This window comes from Lactuca sativa, chromosome 2 (assembly GCF_002870075.4).
Source record: "Lactuca sativa cultivar Salinas chromosome 2, Lsat_Salinas_v11, whole genome shotgun sequence".
NCBI classification, from domain to species: domain Eukaryota; kingdom Viridiplantae; phylum Streptophyta; class Magnoliopsida; order Asterales; family Asteraceae; genus Lactuca; species Lactuca sativa.
In genome coordinates this window covers 32,099,081-32,122,347 of record NC_056624.2, presented here as the reverse complement: position 1 = coordinate 32,122,347, position 23,267 = coordinate 32,099,081, and positions in this window count along the sequence as shown.

Genomic DNA, 23,267 nt, shown 5'->3' with positions numbered 1-23,267 from the left:
AAGAGCCTTCTGGAGGGACTGTCAAAATCTGAAGGTAAACCTACTATCTCGATCGGAGATAATGAACACAAGCACACCGTGTAGTCGGACTACCTCTTGGATGTAGATTCGCGTGAGTCTTTCCATTTTGAACGTTTCTTTAATCGAAAGGAAGTGAGCGGATTTTGTCAAACAATCGAAAATTACCCAAATGGTATCGTACCCACTTTGAGATTTGGGTAACTTGGTGATGAAATCCATGGTAATCATCTCCCATTTCCACTCAGGTATCTCGGGCTGCTGGAGCAGACCCGAGGGTTTTTGGTATTCAACCTTCACCTTGGCACAAGTCAAGCACTTGCCCACGAAGGTAGTGATTTCGGATTTCATGTTTGGCCACAAGTATTGCTTCTTGAGATCCAGGTACATCTTATCCGATCCTGGGTGAACGGAGTATCGGGTCTTGTGAGCTTCGTTCATGACAACATCCCTGAAACCTCTGAACTTTGGGGTCCAGATTTGATCCATGAAACAATAGACTTCGTCACCTCTGATCTCAAGGTTCTTATCCATTCCTCTCAAGGCTTCGTTCGACACGTTTTCTGGTTTTAGGGCTTCGAAATGAGCCTCTCGGATTTGTGTGGATAAGTGGGAATGGATGGTCATTGATAGCATCTTCACTTTGCGGATAGAAATTTCTTTTCGGCTAAGGGCATCTGCCACCACATTGGCCTTGTCAGGATGGTAACGGATTTCGCACTCATAGTCACTAAGCAACTCTACCCATCGTCGGTGTCTCATGTTTAAGTCTTTCTAATCGAAGATGTGTTGGAGGCTTTTATGGTCAGTGAATATCGTGCACTTGGTTCCGTAGAGGTAATGTCTCCAAATCTTTAGTGCGAAGACCACTGCTCCTAACTCCAAGTCGTGAGTTGTGTGTTTAACTTCGTGTGCCTTCAACTGTCTTGAGGCATAAGCAATAACTTTTCTTCGTTGCATAAGCACACAGCCTAAGCCCTAGTTGGACGCATCGCAATAGAAAACAAAATCCTCTATCACTTCGGGAGAGACAGGATAGGTGCGCTGCACAAGGCTCGCTTCAACGCATGGAATGCAGTGTCTTTCTTTTCACTCCAACAAAAGGGTACACCTTTTTGTGTCAGACTGGTTAGGGGTTTGGAGATTCTGGAAAATTTTTGAATGAATCTACGATAATAGCCAGCGAGACCCAAGAATTGACGGATTTCTGCGGTTGTCTTCGGTGCCGACCAATTCTCTATCGCTTTGATCTTGGAAGGGTCCATGTGTATACCCTCCTCACTTACCACGTGACCGAGGAAAGTTACCTTCCGAATCTAGAATTCGCACTTGGAGAATTTCGCATACAACTTTTCGGATCTAAGAGTTTCCAACACTAACCTCACCTGTTGTTTGTGATCTTCTTCGCTTCTAGAATAGACAAGTATATCGTCAATGGACACGATGGCGAACTTGTCCAGAAAAGGACGACACGCTCGGTTCATCAGGTCCATGAACACTGTCGGAGCATTGGTTAGACCGAAGGGCATCACTACGAACTCGTAGTGACCATATCGAGTTCGGAATGTTGTCTTGGAAACATCATTCTCATGAACTCGTAGCTGATGGTACCCGGACCTAAGGTCTATCTTTTAGAAGTAGCTGGCTCCTTGAAGTTGATCGAAAAGGTCATCAATTCAGGGAAGAGGATATCAGTTTTTAATGGTTATCTTGTTCAACTCATGGTAGTCTATACACATCCGAAAGGATCCATCTTTCTTCTTTACAAACAATACCGGGGCTCCCCAGGGCGAGGAACTCGGTCTGATGAACCCTTTGCTGAGTAGCTCATTGAGCTGGCAGGATAACTCCTGCATTTCTGCTAGCGCTAAGCGATACGGAGACTTGGCTACGGGGGTAGCTCCAGGAATTAGGTCGATGCGAAACTCAACTTGACGTTCGGGAGGAATTCCCGGGAGTTCTTCAGGAAAGTTGCAGACTTTGGGGATGCTCTCTAGGTCTTTAACTTCTTGTTTCTCGTTAATTACATGATCTAGGAATGTGTGGCACTCCTTTCACAGAAGCTTTTTAGCTTTGATGCATGGAATGATGCGAAGATTGGAACTAAGTTTATCGCCGTAGATCATGAGAGTTTGACAAGCAGGAAGATTGACACGGATGGCTTTTTCATAACAAAGGATATCAGCACGAATGGGGCTCAACCAATCCATGCCAATGATAACATCAAATGTGACATCCTCATTTTCACGGCCAGAAAATACCGATTTGTTTATGCTTTGTTTTATAAAATCAGAGTAATCTTTTAAAGAAAATGGTTGCGGAATTTGTTCCCAAAACAAGATATGATAATAACTTATCAAAACATTTCTCAAAGAGAATGAATTTTCATTTAATAATAAAACCTCGGGATGTCATGTTCCGATACAGACATATAAGCATAAACAGAACTTACATTTAATTACACAATTGATTTATATCTCCTTTAAATCTCTCTGTGAAATATGTCTTCGTATTAATACCTGTGATACAAAGAAAACTGAGTGGGTCAGGCTTGGGAGCCTGGTGAGCATATAGGGTTTTCATCCCACAATGTTATATCATATATTTATAAATATAGAACATTCAAACTTGTACAATTTCACCATATAAAGGCAACTCTTATCCCACCCCCATCGATCCTCACAACGACACGATCTAAACTCTCGTATCTAAAATTTTCCTCTTTACCCGATCCCTACTCACGGATCTAAAACTATTATCTTCACCCGATCCATACTCATGGATCTAAAACTAACCTTTGCACCTCATCCATACTCACGGATCTAAAACTAACCTTTTCCCCTGATCCATACTCACGGATCTAAAACTAACATCCTGATCTGATCCATACTCCCGGATCAATAATTGTACCCAATCCATACTCCCGGAATAAGGACAATTAACTATACCTTAATCCTGATATGATCCATACTCCCGGATCAATAACTGTGCCCAATCCATACTCCCGGACTAGGGACAATTAACTTAGTCTTAATCCATACTCCCAGACTAATGACAAGTTTTATCTCTTTACCTAATCCATACTCCCGGATATAAAACTAACCTCTTGGTCTAATCCATACTCCGCTGAATAACTAGATCAACAACAACAATATCGGGGCCTTTCATCTGTTTATCACACATCAACTATCTACCCATGTTCTACCCAACATATTAGTAGATAAAAATACATATTTTTATACATAGTTTAAAACCTGTATAGCATTCTCATTCAATACCTATTCCACATAACATATGAGGTATACCCACATAACACGTATTTCATAGAGAATAAATCAGATCTATGAGATAGAAGAAAGTGAATATACATTCACGCATATAACAACAAAATATACACATAACACGTATTTTATATTAAATACTTAATAATTATGCGTTAGAAGAAAGTAACCACACACTCACTTGATTAGAAGATGATCGGACAACACTACGACTTGTAGAAGTAGTATTCTTCGGTAGATCTGGAAGATCTTCACAAAAATTGGGCTCCTCGCGGGCAGAGATTCGGCTCGGGAATCGCACTTCTCAGGATCTTCGGGGCCTCGGGACTTACTTCAGGACTCGGGAATGATACCGGGGCTTCGGGATATTTCTTGCACAAAAAACGATGCAAAAACGTGAGAAAACGGGAAGAAATGAGCAAAGAAGTCAGTTGCCCTCGACACCCTTTTATAGGGGGCTGGAAGCCCATTTACACTGGGCGTAACTTCACATTACGTTGGGCGTAACGTGGATCAGATCGCTGACTCCCCCCCATGGATAATATCGGTTAATTTATAATTAAATTAAATATCGAAAATATTTAATAAACTTCAAAAATTCATATCTTCCTCATACAAACTCCGTTTTCGACGTTATTTATATCCTCACGTAGGTGAGACCACGATCTACAACTTTCGTTTAGACTCCGTCGGCTAATTTTGAATTTATTTTTATTATTTATTTTTAGTAGGCCGGGACAGAAAAATTTCGTTATAAATTCATAACTTCTCCATCCGACGTCTATTTTCGCCTATCTTTTTATCGTTTTACTACAATTAACGAGATCTTCGATTCTTGTTTAGATTATTTCAGCTAAAAACCGCTCGATCTCAAATTGAGTATTCGGGCTGCATACCGCTAAGTCGAAACTCAGAAAAATCATAACTTCCTCATACGAAGTCAGATTTGGACGTTCTTTTTATGCACGCTCATGGTTTAACGAACTCTACAACTTTCGTTTAGATTGCTAAGGCTAAATATCACTCTAACGTAAATTCACTTTTTACATCATTTAGTATCGTGTCGGTTCTGCTGCGAAACTTCAATAGGTCATAACTTCTTCGTTATAACTCGGATTTCGGCGTTCTTTATATGCACGGAAACCTTGTAACATTTACTATAACTTAGTTAAGATTATTCATGCTAAATAATCTTTCATCAAAAATTCATTTTTGACGTCTATCGTCTCTAAATTGACTAGCCCGGATCTACGGGCATTACATCAAAGCTCTTTATGGAAACTGGCATAAGATCGATGGGAAAAGAATGATCATTCAGGGTAAGGGTACAACCTATGAATATATCGTTAACATTATCTTTCTCACCGTTTGCCATCTCGATGGTAAACGTTTCAGTTAGCGGCTGAGGATTAGGTTTAAGAAGATGTTTAAATGAATGGCTAACAAAACTTGTTTCAGCACCAGAATCGAAAAGGATGAAAGCATAAGAGTTTTCGAGAAGGAACGTACCCAAGACAACGATGGGATCGACGACTGCCTCCTCTTGTCTCATAGTTAGAACTCTCCTGGTGTTGTCAGTTGTTGCTGCCTTGGGGCAGTTTCGCTTGAAATGCCTGACTTCACCGCAACCGTAGCAGGCCTGACCGACACCTGCTCCGGAAGCTTGATTGGTTGATTGGGTTAGGGTTTTGCAGTTTCACGCAAGGTGACCTTTCTTGCCACAGCCATTGCAAAGCATCTCACGGCATGGGCTGGAAGTGAGATGATGATAATTGCACTTGTTGCACCTAAGGAGGGTACCAGCATACCTATTGGTAGGTGCTTGAGCTGTAGAAGCGACGACGGAAACAGCAACAGGTGTAGTAGCAGCGTGTACTGCCACCGTTTGCTGCTTCTTGGAGGATCCTTGCGAACTCTGACTCTTCTGCTTGCTCCAGGATTTCTTCTTATTATCACCGCTCCCTTTAACCGGATCAGAAGCGGTAGCCACTTCCTCGAGATCATCACCATGGTCAATAAGAGTTTGCGCTAGGCATTTGGCACTGTCGTAGGTGTCTGGCTTCGCAGCCAAAACATTTCCTTTAATCGGCTGGGTCATCCCCCAGATGAATCTCTCAATCTTTTTGCTTTCCGGGGTAATCATTCCCGGATAGAGAAGCGCTAGGTCATCAAATCTGGAAGTGTAAGCGGCGATATCAGAACCCTTCATCTTTAGGTTCTAGAGTTCGTGCTCCAGCTTCTACATTTCGCCCCGTGGGCAGTATTCAGCAAGTAGAAGTTCTTTCATTTTCTCCCAACCCATAGCATTGGCTACAGGTAGGGTCAAGGATTTGACTCGGCCGTTCCACCAAGTCAAGGCATTATCGGTGAAAGTGCAGGCGGCGAACTTTACTTTGTCAACTTAAAAACAGGCACATATTTTGAAAATAGATTCGATTTTCTCGAACCATCGAGTCAGGGCGATAACACCTCCAGTGCCATCGAAAGATGTAGGTTTTTCATTCATAAAGTCTTTGTAGGAACACTCCTTCCGGTGTCCCTGACCACTTTCCTGGTTTTGAGATTGAGTACCACCTCCTGGACCACCGGAACCACCAGGGTTCGTTTGAGACATGGCGGCTGCTACTGTGGCAGTAACAACTGCGTGGAACATAACAGGATCAAATTGAGGAGGAGGTGGTGGCGGAGGGTTGTTGTTCTTTAAGCTGGGTCTCTTTCATGGAGGCATCTTAATCTAAAATGATCAAGAAAGAGAGGATGGTAAGTCCTCTGAATTGAATCAAGAGATATGGAACAAGAGATAAAGTGTTCTATTATGAGATAATATAGGAGAGCTATCAAAGCAAGAAAATTATCGCTAAAGGGAAAGAGTAGCAACACTTGAACGAGGATTTCTATAATGAATTTGACTCAAGAAAATACTCCCATAGTATTTTATGTTTCGCTGCAACGATGAGTCATTTCTTGGATAATGGGTAAGTTTTAGGCCTGCTGCACGCCACAGTCACTCCCAAGAACATGTTGATCGTGTCTCGAATGAATATAGTTGATCAGGCTATATTGACCCTTGACACGACTACATAACTGCCCAAGTTTAACCTCAGTGTTCAACACCCAATTACTTGTGTCTTGTTCTACTCGTAGTTACGGATTCCTGCGGTTAGGTATTCTTGTATACTTTTGAAAAATACTTATATTTTAAAGTATACTTTTAGTTCAGAGCACTTCGGCCCCTAAGTGTTTATAGTTATATACCATGAAAGGTTCGGTATACTTACTTAACTATAAACCTGGCTCTGATACCAATCTGTCACACCCTGAAACCAAAGGCAGAAACGTTCCGGAGCGAAGGTGACGTCATGTTAAGTATCACAACTAATGTACATAGCAAGCATAGTATACACAACCATTACATTACATAGAAATATTTACATTTGTTTGAAAACAAAGTGATACAAGTTTTATACTTATACATCATATAAAAAAAAGAACAGACGAGACTTCTATATGCTCCATCTTCTCCAAAAGATTACGGGATACCTGTCTAATGTGAATCTGAGAATACAAGCAGTTTTGAAATATCAGCATAAAGTTGGTGAGTTCATAAGTGGTTCGTTTCTGGTACAAGAACAAGTTTCTGTTAGTTTTCCGAAAAAAAAATTTATCCAAGAAAATTCCATATTTTCTTATGAAAGAAGTTTAGTTAACCATATGTAAAGCAGACTGTTTATGAAGCACTCCCAGGAAAACCCTAATTTTCCTTATATGTTTGTGTTTGGTTGTCGTTCCGGAGTAATGCGTACAAGTATCTACCACACTTGCATCGATTAGTAAAGTTTCTTTGAAAACCTGGTTATCCTTGAAAAGTACATTAGTTTTAACACGTTTATAAAACTAATAAGTGAGTAATAAATCAATTACTAGAGTAAATGTCCATAATCTAAGTTTGCGAGTTCCATAACCATACAATAGACTAGATAAGGCTCGTAACGGGGCCAATATCATTTTATGACTTTTGTCACCTGTGGACCAATTGGTCCCACTATAGCTAGCATCCAGGTGCGGGGTAGTCAATCACGTATAGATTTATACACTCAAGTCACGTTCTCCCTCCAGGAGATTCTGGTTAAAAGGGTAGTCCTACACTCTCGTAACTAGGGGGAGTGTTACCATGGACATGTCTCCAAACTTAAGATTAATGTTATTAGTCCTTCACTCTCGTATCTAGGGGGAGTGTTACCAAGGACGTATCAATAGTTGTAAGTTTAATGTTATTGGTCCTTCACTCTCGTATCTAGGGGGAGTGTTACCAAGGACTCTTTTGTTTTTCATCCTTCACTCCCTAACTAGGGGGAGTGTTACCAAGGATGTGTTAAGTATGTTAAGATTATCAATTTTACCAGTAATGAATAGGAAAATCATTTGTAAATTATAAAATATAATATTTTATAATAAGTTTCACAAATTTATCTGAAAAGTTAACTCTACAAGTTAAACGGTTGGTAAAACGGTTTCCTGTGTTAAAAGCATACTGAATATGAAAATTTTCATTTTAAATAATAAGTTTGAGTAAAAGATTTCCTTGTACTTTTGCTTGTATTCCCCTCCCCCCTGAAAACATGAAAACACGGAAAAAGGTGTAGGGGTATAAACTCACCAGACGAGAAATATGCTGGTTGGATGCTTAGTGTCAGCTTAGGGCTTGAATACGTGCGAGGATCCTATGTAACATGAAGAGATACATAATTGTATCTAAGTAGACTTTGAACTACTAATTAAGTAGGATAGTACATTCAGAGACACGAAAACACTTTATGTCAAGTGTTAAGAAGGATCCAGGTGGCATCTAAAGGAGTATAGGGCCTAGATATGGAGTTTGCTCTTCAATATTAAACTCTTAGGGGAGTTTTTGGCCCAATGACCATATCCCCATGAGTTTACGGCCATAAACTCATGGGTGGTATGTTCTTGGATGTTCAAAGGTCTTATAACACTTGTGGAATTAGGCTAGGATCAATTCTAGGGATACGAAGTGGTTAAGTCCTCAAATGGACCACTTTGGGGAGTTCACAGCTGAAAACATAGAGTTTACAACTGAAAACTCTTACTTGGCCCTTTCTTTTGTGTTTTGATGGTTCTAGGTTAAGCACACATGATTCTAGTCCAATGTACAAGCCATGGAAGGAAGTTAGGGCACCATTTGACCTCCTTAGAGGAGTTTACGGCCAAGGAACCAATACTTGGGGGGTTTACGGTCGTAATCTCCTAAGCTTGTGGTTTCCTTGTTTTTTTTAGGCCCCTACTTTGATGGTGGTTACTTCTAGACATTAATCCAAGCCATAGGAGGTGTTTAAGGGGCAATTTAACACCTTAAAAGGTGTTCACGGCCTATGAAGGGGGGCTTACGGTCCAAAAATGTTCTTGAGCCATAAACTCATGTTTACTCCCCAAATGGTAAGATTTTGGTGTTCTAAGTCCATTCATGCAAGCCCCTGAGTCATAACTAAGCACTAGAAGTGATATGGAAGGGTTTTGGGGCTCAAAACCCCATTTATGGGTGTTTATGGTTTGGGGCTGTTCCAGGGCTATAAACACATCAATTTCACACATTTGGATGATTTTAACACGAATTTGTAGGTTAAACAAGCTAAAGTACAAGCTAGGATAGATCACTTACCAATTTGGAGCTTGAAAGGGGTGTTTTTGGATCAAATTTGAGTTGTAGAGAGAGAGTAGTGACAGAGAGTGTTAAGAGGGAGGAAAAGCTTCAAATTAAGGTCTAATCACCCTTATATAGGGTTTGAGTTTGGGGCCTGGTGGGAATCTACTCAATACCGATGTTAAACGGAGCTTTTGGTCGTACCCGATTAAGTTGTCGTAACCTGACGTGGTCGTGAATTAGAAACTTTTAAAAAGAATATCGAGGGTGTTTCAAGTGTTTCTAATGCATTTGGACACTCATGAAGTTATGATAAAAATCTCAAACTAAATAACCTAATTCAAAATGTTAACGAAACAATTCAATAAAGACGAGTTTTATTGACAAATATGGATTACAGCGATGGAATAAACTTCGGGTTGTCACACACCAACTGACGCTCGCAGTCAATAACGGCTCTGAATCGGCTCAACTAGTCCATGCCCATGATGACACATACATCCCCCATCGTAATCAGTACTAAATCTATTAGTAACTCAACACCAAAAATCTCGAGTACACATCCATGAATCACATGAGTAGTAAAAACTGCTCGCTCGTCATCTATAGAAACTCACAGAGGTGGACTCAATGCCTATCGTCAGATACTGATGTGTTGACTAAACGCTAATGACACGAAAGTTCGACTCACACCTGAGTCAAATAACACCAAAGTAGCTACTGAATTCACAAGCAAAGTACCTAAGCATGCCACAATATAAGCACAAAATCTCAAACTCAGAAATAGTAGATAAAAGGATACATACCAGCCACACGTCGGGTGATGCGCGGACCTCCTACGCTGTCAACTGAAATGCTCTCCCGCGAGCCTTCGGTGCCTCGGCCTTTGCTGGACGGACCTCAGTAGCTCTAGTAGTAGGTGCAGATCCCTGTGTTGATCCCTGAAGTAGCTGCGGGCACTCGGCTTTCCGAAGGTCGGTCTGGTTGCAGTGAAAGGAAACTGCAAACCCCTTAGGGCAATCCCTCGCGAAATGCCCCTCCTTGCCACAATTGTAGTACACCCCTGATCTGCATACCCCCATGGCTCTTTCCGTACTTCCCACAAGTGCGGACCTTCTGACCCCCAGATCTTAAATCATCAGGCTTTTCCTGCTTGGCTATCAGCTGTGACTGCATCGGTTGCATGTCCCTCCTCTGAGACTCGGCCTCCTCCCTGGCCTGAGTCTCTAGCTCAATCTCCCTATTCCGGGCATTTTCCTAGAGCTTGGAAAATGTCCGGTGTGTCGAGTTCGCTACAAACTCATGAATATCCCTCCTCAGTATGCTCAGATACCAGCTCATACATGCTTGCTTGGTAGACACGTGCTCAGGGCAAAACAACACCCTCTCATGAAACATCCGTGTAATCATAGTCACGGATGTCGTCCCTTGCTTGAGGGACAAGAAATCCTGGGCTAAACATTCCCTCTCCACATGGGGAACATACTCATCTCAGAACATGGTGGTGAACCTCTCCCAGGTCACCGATGTAATCTCTGCAGGAGTGAAGTCGGCTGTCACAAACTTCCACTAGTCCTTCGCTCCCAAGCGAAGCTGGTTCAGCGCGAATTGTACCCTCAAATGCTTTGGACAAGAACAGGTGTAGAAGTATCCCTCAATGTCAGAGATCCACCTTATCATCTCTATCGGATCCTGAGTCCCATCAAACTCTGGTGGCTTCGTGTTGATGAACTCTCGGTACAGCAACGAGTCACCCCTGCGTCCTAGCAGCGGTGACGGTTGCGGTGGCCGCAGCAATAGCAGCATTGGTAAGAGCAGCGTACCACTCGTCAAAGGTCTCAATCAGCGTGGTCTTGATAGTCCCAAACATCTCTGGTATCTCAGCTCGAATGGCCGCAACCACCTCTTCATGAATCATCATGCGAATCTCCTCAACACTAACACCGCTGCTCTCTGGAGTGTGGCACGTACTCACCATGATGTCTTTGAAACACAATAAAAAAGAAATCAGAGACCTGATCGAGTATTCTCACACTCGATTACTCAACCTTATTTTTTCCTTAGTACCCTATGGATTCTTACTTGGACTTCTCACTGATCCGGTGTTTCCAGTAGTATAGGCCCTATACTACCTTCCACAAGGCATCAACAATTACCCCAAGTCCTCCTCCTAGGATCCCAGATCACAAGTATACTATATCTCGTTACGCACAAGCTACTCTCCAGTAGACCACTCATAAGCTCCTCACTCATCAAAGGTCTCAATCAGCATGGTCTTGATAGACCCAAACATCTATGGTTACTCAGCTCGAATGGCCGCATCCACCTCCTCATGAATCATCATGCAATTCTCCTCAACGCTGACACCGCTGCTCTCTGGAGTGTGGCACGTACTCACCATGATGTCTCTGAAACACAACATAAAAGAAATCGGAGACCCTCTCGAGTATTCTCGCACTCAATTACTCAACCTTATTTGTTCCTTAGTACCCTAAGGATTCTTACTTGGACTGCTCACTGATCAGGTGTTTCCAGTAGTATGGTCCTATACTACCTTCCACAACGCATCAACATTCACCCCAAGTCCTCCTCCTAGGATCCCAGATCACAAGTACTCTATATCTCGCTACGCACAAGCTACTCTCCAGTAGACCACTCATAAGCTCCTCACTGCTACCTACTCACTCTCAAAGAACTCATAGTACCAGTAACTTCCTAGGATAAGGCATCACAAATTAGGCCACTCTAGTCCTAGATATGAGTACCTATCCTACTCTAGCATGCATAGCATATCACATAATATTTCATAACACATAATGTAAGGGTATTTTGGGAAATCACCGTTCGGCCGCTGGCTGAACGTACACACTGCTCCGTTCTACCTTTCTCAAAATCTTTTACTTTCTTAGAAAAATTGTTTCTTTTATGAAAAAATTTCTCAAATCCTCAGTTTGAGTTCAGATACGCCCGAAGGTGCATCCGAATCCCTTGATACCAAATTGTAACCAAGGCTTTGATACCAACTTGTAACGACGCAAATTTCCAAAACAATTTTTCATTTTTAAAGCATCCTACATCTCATAAGTAATTTCAAAACTCAAATGTTATCACAGTGAAAATATATCCAGAATCTCAAATACATAATACATAATACTCTATCAGTGTGTACAGATCATGCCGACGCCTTCCTTAGATCCTCGCTGATACCTGAAACACATATCACATAACATGGTAAGCATAAATGCTTAGTGAGTTCCCCATAATACCACATACAACACAGTCCACACTTGAGGCTATAACTCGGTATGACCCTCTGGTCAATGTGTCTCAACGGGACCCTCTATTCCCGTAGCTCTTTGGACCCTTCGGTCCGGTCTAGCTCGTTGGACCCTCCGGTCCGGTCTAAATCGTTGGACCCTCTGGTCCGGTCTGATCGAGGACCCTCTAGCCTCATGAGTCATTGGAACCTCGGGTCCGGTCTATAGAACACATAACATACATATAACACAACGCACATAAATCTCAGACATACACATACACATAACACATAAGACCCTCCGGTCTGCACATAGATACCACTCTAGGTAATGTATAGTGAGAAAACTCACCTTGGGTAACTGGGATAATCTCGAATCTCAAATACTGATCTAGCCTCCGCCTAATCACATAAACAATTTTCATCTAATTTACAACGGCTCTCAAAGGCTAGATTAACCCCCTTATAATTCCTCAGAAGGTTAAAATACCATTTTACCCCTCCAAGATGCAAAAGCCTAATTGTTGACCAAACCCTAAAAGTCAACTCATTCAACAGTCCAACTTTGACTAGACTCGTCGAGTCCACTCGTGGGACTCGGTGAGTTCATGCGTATCCTCTGAATCCTTCTTAGGCCTCACTTGACTCGCCGAGTTAACCTTTCACTCGATGGGTTACCACTAGTCATGAATCGCGGGGCAACCCTACTCGACTCGTCGAGTCCTCTCATGAACTCGGCGAGTTTCCTCCATGGCAACTCCCAAATGACCTTCTGAGGTCAGATCTGTTTCTCTAACTTATAGATCTAACCTTTAAACACTCAAAAGTCACGTAAAGGTCCAATCTTTATGCTCATGCAACACTCATATGGCTTTATTTGGTGAAACAACTATTAAAATGAGAACCTAGGTTCAAAACTCCAATGGGATTGCATAAAGTTGGGTGCTTGGACCTCCCTAGACCTAAAAGGGTCCAGATCTTTAAAACAACTTGCAGAGGGGGGGGGGGGGGGTTGAGGCATCCAAAACCCCAAAAAGAAATGATTCAAGCCCTAACCCTAAAGAATGAAATCTATACAATAGAGAGAAAGAGGGGTCCAATTTGGCACCTCAAAATGAAGCTCCTTGCTTGACTAACTCAGAACAACAATCTTCTTTGATCCTTATTGTTGGAGCTCTTCTCCTCTCTTGCAAAATCACATCAAAAAGCTCAAAATGGTCCTCTTTCTCTCCCTCTCTCTCTCTCTCTCACACACTCTACACACTCATGCTCGTTGGGGTTCTCTCTCTGGAATGGTAGCCGCAAATGAATGCCATAAGTGCCTTTAAATAGGGCTCAAGCCCAAAGATTTAGGTTTTCTGCTAACAGTGCGGACTCGTCGAGTCGACTCTCCGAATCGTCAAGTCCATTCATTAATCTGAGTCATCAGTCATGATCCCACTCGACGAGTTTAGGCGCCAACTCGTCGAGTCCCCCTTCATAACTCAAAATACATACATAAATTATGATATCTGGAAATCCGGATGTTAAAGGAAGGTAGAGCATATGTAGGCATCTAGGGGTTCTATGAAAAAACCCAAGGTTTTTGAGTCTAGATCGAGGGGTGAGCAAGTCCAGGGCCTATAGCTATTGCCGCAAGAAGCATGACTATGTTTGCAGGGCGGGTAGTTCAGTTTACTCTATAGCCAATTTGGCTCTAATACCAATCTATCAAATCACTGGTCGAGTCGGCGGAACATGTCGGGTTGTGCGACTTAGTTCATGGATCACAAACAACTAAATTTATAGCACAAGTACAACAATAGCAAAATAGTATTTGTATTCCATATTAATGTTTGAATACAAGGTTCTTATAGGTAATAATATAGTACATGTATTGCCTTAAAAAGACAAGCAGATATAACAAAAATTAGAAAACTATTTTTTTAAGTCGATGACTATTTGTTGATATGAAAACTTTATTAGTGATCTCCTGAGAATACATGTAATTGTGAGGGTCAACACAAGGTTAGTTAGAGTTTCAGGTTTTCTTATTGTGTAGTAATGATATTTTCATAATGATGAAAAAGTATTTTCTTTGTAAGTAAAACCATACTTAAAACGAGTTTGTAAAAAGCATTTAAAGATCTATGAAAGCTAAATGGTGTTTTTCCATAAGTAAAATCATGCTTGTAAGTGATTTGTAAAGAGAGAAAATGAATCTATGATTTTTAGAAAAAGAGACAAAGATTAAGTTAATGTTCATAGTGAGTTCTATAACTAAGTTGTGTGACTGAAGTTGTAACGCCCAATCCAGGTATTTTCCATTTTTGGTCCCTTATATATTTAATTATTTCTTTTGACCTTATTTAGCAAGTTTGAATGGGAGGAAGGATCATTTCTGCCAATTTCAGAATTTTGGAGGCGGAGCTCGAACACGGGGCGCTCCCTTGGGGAATGCAGTGCATTCAATTGTGGAGATCAAACCCTAAGTTTTAGGGTTTGAGACCTATTTGAACACCTTAAGTCTTACTGTGTTAGTCTCATCTCCAGCCTCCTTAGCTCCCAAACCCTAATCTCGAAACCCTAGAGCCTCCAAGAGTGTTGTGAGTCCATTATGTGTGTTTTGGTGTGTGTTTGAAGCTCATTCAAGGAAGAGAAGCTTGGTGCAAGGTGGTGGTTCAAGAAAGAGCTCATAGATCTTGGTTCTCTGCTTCATTTTCAACTCATTTGAGGTATAAACCTCTAATCTTGCTCATGAAAAGCTTAGATCTAGGTTTTTATGGATGTTAGTCCCTTTTGGTCCCATAGTTGAGATCTAGTAGTTTGTGATCACTCTTGAGGCTTGGAGTTGCTCTTCTTGGCATTTATGAGGTTGTTGATTCTTAAAGTTTGCATATTTAGAGTTGTATAAGCACCATACATGAGATTAAGCCCTTCAATAGAAGTTGAATGCTATATTTTGGAGTTGGGACCTCTTGGGGCATACAAAATCACCAAGTCAGTCACTTTATGGTTCTAGAAGCTCTTTAGGGCTTGGATCCATGATTTGGTCGAGTGGCTTTAAGCATTAAGTGCTTAGTAGTCTCTTTTTGGAGTTAACATGTGAACACCCTATGCTGGGTCGAGGAACGCCCAACATTCCATATATGGTTAGTGATCTGGATTAATAGCGAACGCCCAACACTCCACCAGGGAGCACCGCACATTCAGAGTATCAGTGGGCTTCTTGGACTTGATTTTGGGTTTTGGGTTTGGTATTTTGGACCCATATTGGGCAAATGATTTTGAAGTATTGGACTCCTTATTGGAGTTGTCCTTTTAGGCCTAGGATTTTATATTGGGCCTTAGTTGGCCTAATGGGCTTGGACCAATTATGGGCCTTAAAGTAGTTTGGGGCATTTTGTATTAAGATTTGGATGTGGGCCTTGGTCTAATTAGGGAAAGGGTAAAATGTAAATTTACCCTAAGTATGGGTCCTTAGTGATGAATGATATTCCAACTGTTAATTGGATGTTTATTTACTGTGATAGTTCGGGACTTTCCACGAGTCAGCAGTCGGGTATTTTAGCATATCTTGACAATTGAGAGGTGAGTTTTCATCACTGTACTAATAGGGTCTAAGTCACCAAGGTCGACCCTTTGGATTGTCATCTTGTCTTATCGTATGATGCTATGCGTAGTGATGTGTTAGATCTGTATCTTGGTATATATGATGATGTTATGATTAATGATCTGTTAGACCTGTATCACTGTCTATACATGAAAGCTAGTGTTTGATCTGATATATGTTGACGTGTGATGGTGGGTGGGTTGAGGCGGTGTTGCTTTATGCTAAAAGCCAATAGACCCAGGGTGTCCCAGATAGACTGAATGCCAGTAGGGTGTACGAGTAGGCCGAAGGCTAGAAAACGTTCCAGGTAGGCTGAAGGCCGGAGGTGGTGTACCAGTCATGTTATAGGTTATTTGAGCGTACCAGATAGACGGTAGGCCGGTGGCGTGTTCCAGTCAGACTGAAGGCTCTGAATACATGTTGTTTGTAGTATTATTTTGGTGTTTGTATTGTGTTGGGAGAAACTCACTAAGCTTTCGGCTTATAGTTTTGGATTATGCTCTGGTACCTTAGAGGATCGCGGGAGGGCGAAGGCGTTTTCATGCACCTCCTCATATTTTGTTTCATGATTTTTGGGGTACCTAGATGTTGAACTTATTTAGAAAAAAATTTGTATACAATGATGGTTTTTGGGATTTATTTAAAAGTTTAAATTTTCAAATTTTTATGGGTGTTACAAGTTGATATCAGAGCCTTGGTTTGAGCGAATTGGAGAAACACGCATGTGAATCCAGTCTCAAACTAAGGAAAAAAATTTAAAAATAACTTTTCGAATGGTTTTCAAAACACTTATGGAGGATGCGATGTGTACAATTTGCCGGAGCCAATAAGTAGACCCCAAAATATCACACTGTTACTTGATATTGTGATATGTTAGAACATCATGCGAGTGATAGGCTATGATATTTAGGAATTGCACGTTAGAATTGCCTGATTATATGATGTCTGATAGCCTAGGGCTTCTCTTTTATGGAATTGAAATCATTACTGTAGTTGCTTAGTGTATGCAATAATAGTTATATATAACTAAGATCTTATACCCTATGAATGTTTGGTTTGGACTTATTTACTGTTCTTGTTTTATGAAGGGCATAGGGTAGGATCAGATATTCAAATGTATATAGGGTCCAGTGTTATGTATGACTAGCATACACGAGTAATACAAGGTTGTTGAAAGTTTCATGGATTAGTTGTGTGGGGTCAGCCGGCCAGTTGTAAGATATTTAGCCTTTCCTCTAGGGAGTGAGGATTTAGTGTATGGTTATGTTTATGAGTACTGTTAAGGTGTAGTGATGATCCTTGAGACAAGTACGCGTAGGTGTGGAAAGTAGTATGGGCCCGTACTATTGAATGCACAAGACCCGTACACGTAGCAAGGAATTCACAACCCCTAGAGCTTTGTTGGAAGTTTATTCCCTGTCATGTTATGCGTCTTATCTAATGTTCCCTAGTTTATTTTTAGAATGGTGATGAAGAGACAATTTGAGACAGGATTCGGGTTAGGATCAGGAGCTGGCAGTCATGGTGGACCAGGCTTGTCAGAGGACCGCATAAGGGAGATCATTCATGAGGAGGTGGTTACTATTGTTTGGGGTCAGATTTTGGAGATGTTTGGGTCTTTTAAGATCGTGATGATTGAGTTCTTTAATAAACGATATGGATCCATTGCTGAGACAGCTGGTGATGTGGCCTCCGCAGGCATGATGGTTGCGAGTGTTGGGTCGGTTCGGGCTTTTCAGTATCAGAACTTTGATAATTCAAATCCCCCGACTTTCGATGGAATTCAAGACGCGACCATAGCTATGAGGTGGCTATTTGATGTTGATGGATGCTTCTTCACCTGCTCCTGTTCAGCCAACCAGAAGGTCAGGTGCGCTCTGAATCTCCTGAGGTCCAGAGTAAAAGATTGGTGAAGACTTGTTATAGGATCATACTCTGCTGAATAGAGGGTGGAAGTGTTGTGGGATCAGTTTACGGAGATGTTTCATACTTAATATGTTCCATGGGTTGAGCGTGAGAGGTTGGCTCAAGAGTTTTTGGACCTGAAGCAGGGATCAGAGTCGGTAACGGAGATTACCTAAACTTTTGCTGAGAAGGTTATGTTTTTCCTTGAGTTTGTTTCAAAGAATGTTCAGATGGCCCGTTATCTGAGCATGCTCAAGAAGGATATCAAGTTGTTTGTTTCTACCCAACGATGCGATTCCTTGTTGGAGTTATAGGAAGATGCTAGGCGTCGTGAGCTATAGATAGAGCTTCAGTTGAAGGAGCAATTGTCGGCCCCAGAACATATGTAGCTGGCACCAAAGCGGTTCAAGGCCTCTGATTCTAGGTATGGGTTCAGCGAGGCCGAACTTGTGAGAAGTGCGGAAAGGTTCATGATGGGGCTTGTCGATCAGGAGGGGTATGCCACACGTGTGGAACGGAGGGGCACTATGCGAGGGATTGCTGCCAGTTATCCCTAGTTCAAAGTACAAGGATTTTCTACCATTGTGATCAGGTTGGCCATGTAAGGGTCAACTGTCCCTTGCTCACCGCCAAACTGGTACACTCCCCCGTGTCAACCACATTGAGGATCACGGATGGGCACCAAGTGAAGGTGGAGCCCCTGAGGGCTAGAGGTTGTGCTTTCCAGCTTACTGCTGAGGAGGCCAGAGCAGCACAAAATGTTGTGACTGGTATGTTTTCATATTCTTATTCTATTGATTATGTTTTGTATTACGCTTATGTTTATACCTCTGTTAGGTATGTTCCTAGTGAAATCTTTTCCTACTCTTGTACTATTTGACTTGGGTGTGAGTCGGTCCTTTGTGTCTCGATCGTTCAGTAAGGAGTTTGAAATGCCCATTGGGCAGTTAGAGCATCCGTTGCGAGTCTCTATCGCCAACTAACACGGGGTTTCTGCATCATCAGTATATCAGGATATGATCTGGAGATCTTCGGGGTTTCTTTCCCGATCAATTTGATTCCTATTCGCACGGGGGATGTCTCCGTGATTGTAGGGATGGATTGGCTGAGCTGTTTTGGCGCTATGATTGATTGTGAGGGCCAGTGTGTGGTAGTTCAAACCCCAAGAGGGGGAGAACTAATTATCTATGGAGAGGGCACCAGGATTTGTTCAGGATTTTGTTGTGAAGTCAGAGCTCGATAGTATGTTCAACATGGATGTGTGAGTTATTTGTTGTATGTGGTGGATACACACGTTAGGGGTCAGGTTTCAGTTTCAGAGGTCCCGATGGTCAGGAATTTTGGTGATGTATTTATGGAGGAGTTACCCGGTGTGCGTCCTGAGAGACTGGTCAAGTTCAAGATTGACCTCGTGCCCAGTGCGTCCCCTATCACCAAGGCGCCATATTGTTTGGCACCGCCTGAAATGCAGGAGTTGTCATCTCAGCTGCAGGAGCTGCTAGGCAAGCAGTTCCTCGGTCATAGCAGTTCCTCTGTCATAGCAGTTCTCTGTGGGGAGGACCGATTTTATTCGTCATGAAGAAGGATGCTTCACACCAGATGTGCATTGATTACCAGGACTTGAATAAGTTAACAGTAAAGAACCGTTATCCCCTTCAACAGATTGATGATCTATTTGATCAACTATAGGGAGCATCTTGGTTCTCCAAGATAGTTCTGAGGTTTGGATACCATCAGGCCAAGGTGAGAGAGGAGGACATGGAGAAGATTGTGGTTCAGACTCGTTATAGGCATTATGAGTTCGTGGTTATGTCGTTCGGGCTAGCTAATGTGCCTGCGATATTTATGGACTTGATGAATCAGGTATGCAGGTCGATGCTCGATTACTTGGTTATCGTGCTTATTGATGATATCTTGGTGTATTCCAATACTAGAGAACATCAGGAGGAGCATCTACACGAGCTTCTAGGGGTTTTGAGGTGAGAACGACTTTATGCTAAGCTCTCAAAGTGCGAGTTTTGGTTACGAGAGGTTTAGTTCCTTGTACACATCGTTAAGCAGGATGGGATTTTGGTTGATCCAGCCAAAATTGAGGCAGTGATGCAGTAGGAGGTTCCGAAGTCTCCCTCGGATATCAGGAGATTATTGGGTTTGGCAGGGTACTACCAGAAATTTATTCAGGACTTCTTCGAAATTACACAACCCTCACTCGTCTAACGAGGAAGGGGTAGATTTCTGGTGCGACCCTGAGCAGCAGTCAGCATTCGAGACTCTTTTCCTAGAAAGTCATGGTTTGTTGACCCGTTGTGGTCGGGTATGGGTTCCTATAATTGGGGGATTCAAACAGATTGTGTTGGAAGAGGCTCATAATTCTTATTTTTTATTCATATGAGGGCCAACAAGATGTACCAGGATTTATGTTTGAGTTATTGGTGGTCGTGTATGAATAAGGAGATCACTTGGTACATTGAGAGGTTCTTGACCTGTAGGATGGTCAAGGCCAAGCATTAAAGGCCGCACGACAAGCTGTAGCCTCTGGAGGTTCCCATGTGGAAATGGCAACAGATTTTGATGTACTTCATCACCAAATTGCCGAAGATGGCAAAGGGTTTTGATTCTATACGGGTCATTTTGGATCGATTGACCAAGAGTGCCCATTTCCTTGTGATTCGGGAGAGCTCGTCGGATGAGAAATTGGCCGATGTGCATATTCATGAGATCATTGCTCACCATGAGGTTTTGCTCTCCATTGTTTCAAACTGTGATGTTTGGTTCACCTCCTGTTTTTGGTGGAAGTTCCATGAGGAACTGGGCATAAGGCTACACTTCAGCACACCGTATCATCCACAGATCGACGGCTAGAGCAAGCGGGCAGTTTAGACTCTCGAGGACATGTTGCGAGCATGTGTCATAGATTTCGGTGGGAGTTGTGACTCCTAACTAACTCTTGTAGAGTTCTCTTACAACAATAGTTTCCACTGCAACATTTTTGCTCCGCCCTTTGATCGTTTTTATGTCGTACCTGAGTCTATTGGAGTGAGATTGGTCATAGGGTCATAGGTCAGATCGAGGTGGTTCATTAGACCACCGAGATGATTCGACATATTAGACAGAAATTGCAGATCGCTTAAAGTCGACAGAAAAGCTATGTCGACTGACACCAATCTGAGTAGGAATTTCAGGTTGGTGACATGGTGTTGCTGAAAGTCTCACCTTGGAAAGGTGTGATTCGTTTCAGTAAGAGGAGGGAATTGGGCCCCCGATACGTTGGACCATTCTGGGTTATTGCCAGGGTTGGCAAAGTTGCTTACATGTTGCACCTTCCTTAGGAGCTAATTGTAGCACCTGGTTCCTGGTATGTAAATCTTAATTGAGTATTTTCCTTTTTAAGCCTTGGACTCAGCGAGTCATAGGTCCGAATCGCCGAGTAGGGACGGGACCCCGGGACGCGTTTAAGTTGGCGACTCAGCGAGTCCATATCCTGGACTCGGCGAGTCACCGATGTTGGATGAAACCCTAAGTTTCTGGGGTTTGCACCCTATTTAATCCCCCTTTCTGCCCCAGGCCAGCCCCCATTCACCCCCTAGAGCTCCCAACCCTCTTTTAAGCTTATTCTTTGAAGAGTTGAAGCAATTGTTGTGTGTTCTTGAAGGTTTTGAAGAAAAAGGGAAATAGATCCAGAAGAAGGGAAGCCATCCAAGCACCATTGTGTTCTCTCAGTAGTTCCTTTGAGGTACATCCCATTTTCCCCATGTTTCTATGCTTAAGGCTTCATTTAAGACATTCTTGGCTCATTTCCAAGCTTGTATGTGCATGATAATTCGAAATAAGTTGATTTGTCTCTAGATCCAATCATAGTTGAGCTCCAGGAGCTCAGATCCACTACCTTTATGAGCCCATATTGCATATAAACCTTAGATCTACTCTTTTGGTGCATTTTGAACCCTAAAAACTCCATAGATGGATATCTACACGTAAAGTTGGAAACTTTACGTGTTAGTCATGCTCTAGGAGCCCAGATCTACAAATGACATGGATTGGATTCGAGCAAAATCGCATTTTTTTAGCTCTTGCATGGATCGGACTCGGCGAGTCGCTCATCTGACTCGGCGAGTCCAGTCGCGAGTCTCCGGGTTTGTCCCCTTTTTGTTATGTCGAGTCGTGTGGTGAGTCCAGGAGGGACTCGGTGAGTTGGAAGCCAAAACTCACCCATAGTGGAACTCGGCGAGTCGATGCCCAGACTCGGCGAGTTCAAGACAATCTCCTTAGATCAAGATCAGACTCGGCGAGTTGTTCATACAACTCGGCGAGTCACAGTATAACTTGTTCATCGGATGAAGATGAACTCGACGAGTTGTTCATACAACTCGGCGAGTAGGATGAAGGACTTGAACATCAGTTTGGAAGGAGAACTCGTCGAGTCGACACCTAACTCGACAAGTAGAAACATAATTCAGGACAGTCGTTTGGACATGGACTCGGTGAATTGGCGAGCCAACTAGAAGTTGACTCTGACTTTGACTTAGGGCATGATCAGGGGTAAAATGGTCATTTTACCCAAAGGTCAGTTAGCAGTTTTTTGACTAAGGGTTTGGTGGGAATACAGGCGGGGGATTTCCGGAACAGCAGCAGTCAGACTATTCCCACGAAGATCAGCAGCTACTCCGAGGTGAGTTACCTTCCAGTAGCGGTGGGTCTAAGGCCACAATGCCGACCCACCAGTAGGAGATGTATGATAGATGATTGTCTTTGTGATATCATCTAGGTTTGCTACTACCTGATATGTTATATGCTAGCATGATATGTTGTATGTAGTAGAGTTCAGTTGTTAGGACTGAAGGGTAGTCAGACACCCCAGATACGTCTGACAGTATGTGATGATATGTTTGCATGCTGGCTTGTTATGTTATATGCGATAGAGGTAGTAGGAGGGGATTAGTCCCCGAGTTCGGTTGTTAGGACCGAAGGGTAGTCAGCACCCCAGAATGGCTTGACACGGGTAGGTCAGCACCCCAAAATGGCTTGACATGGGTAGGACGGCACCCCAGAATGGCCGCACGGGTAGTCGACACCCCAGAATGGCCGTACCGGGTAGTCAGGAACCCCAGAATAGCCTGGCAATATGTATTTTATGTGTTGTATGGTATGTGGTATGATGGGGCAACTCACTAAGCTTTGTGCTTACAGTTTACAGTTTTGGTTTCAGGTACCTCTTCATCGAAGGGGAAGGAGCTGGCTTGGTAGCGGCACATCATGCACACACGTTGGTTTCCGCATTTACTAGATGTCCTTGGGATTTATACTCTGATGTTTCGATTTGTTGTATGACTTGTCTTTGAACATGGTTTATGTTGTAATGTAGTTTGGTCAAACAACATTTTATCCCTTAACATTTTCGAAAAGTAATGTTTTTAAAAATGAAATTTTTGGACGTGAAAATTGAGTCGTTACACTAATTCAAATTGATAGTACTTTCCATGTTTCGCAGCTGCATAAGTGCATGTTCAATGAGGATGCAGTGATATCATTGGATGACATTCAGGTCGATGAGCACCT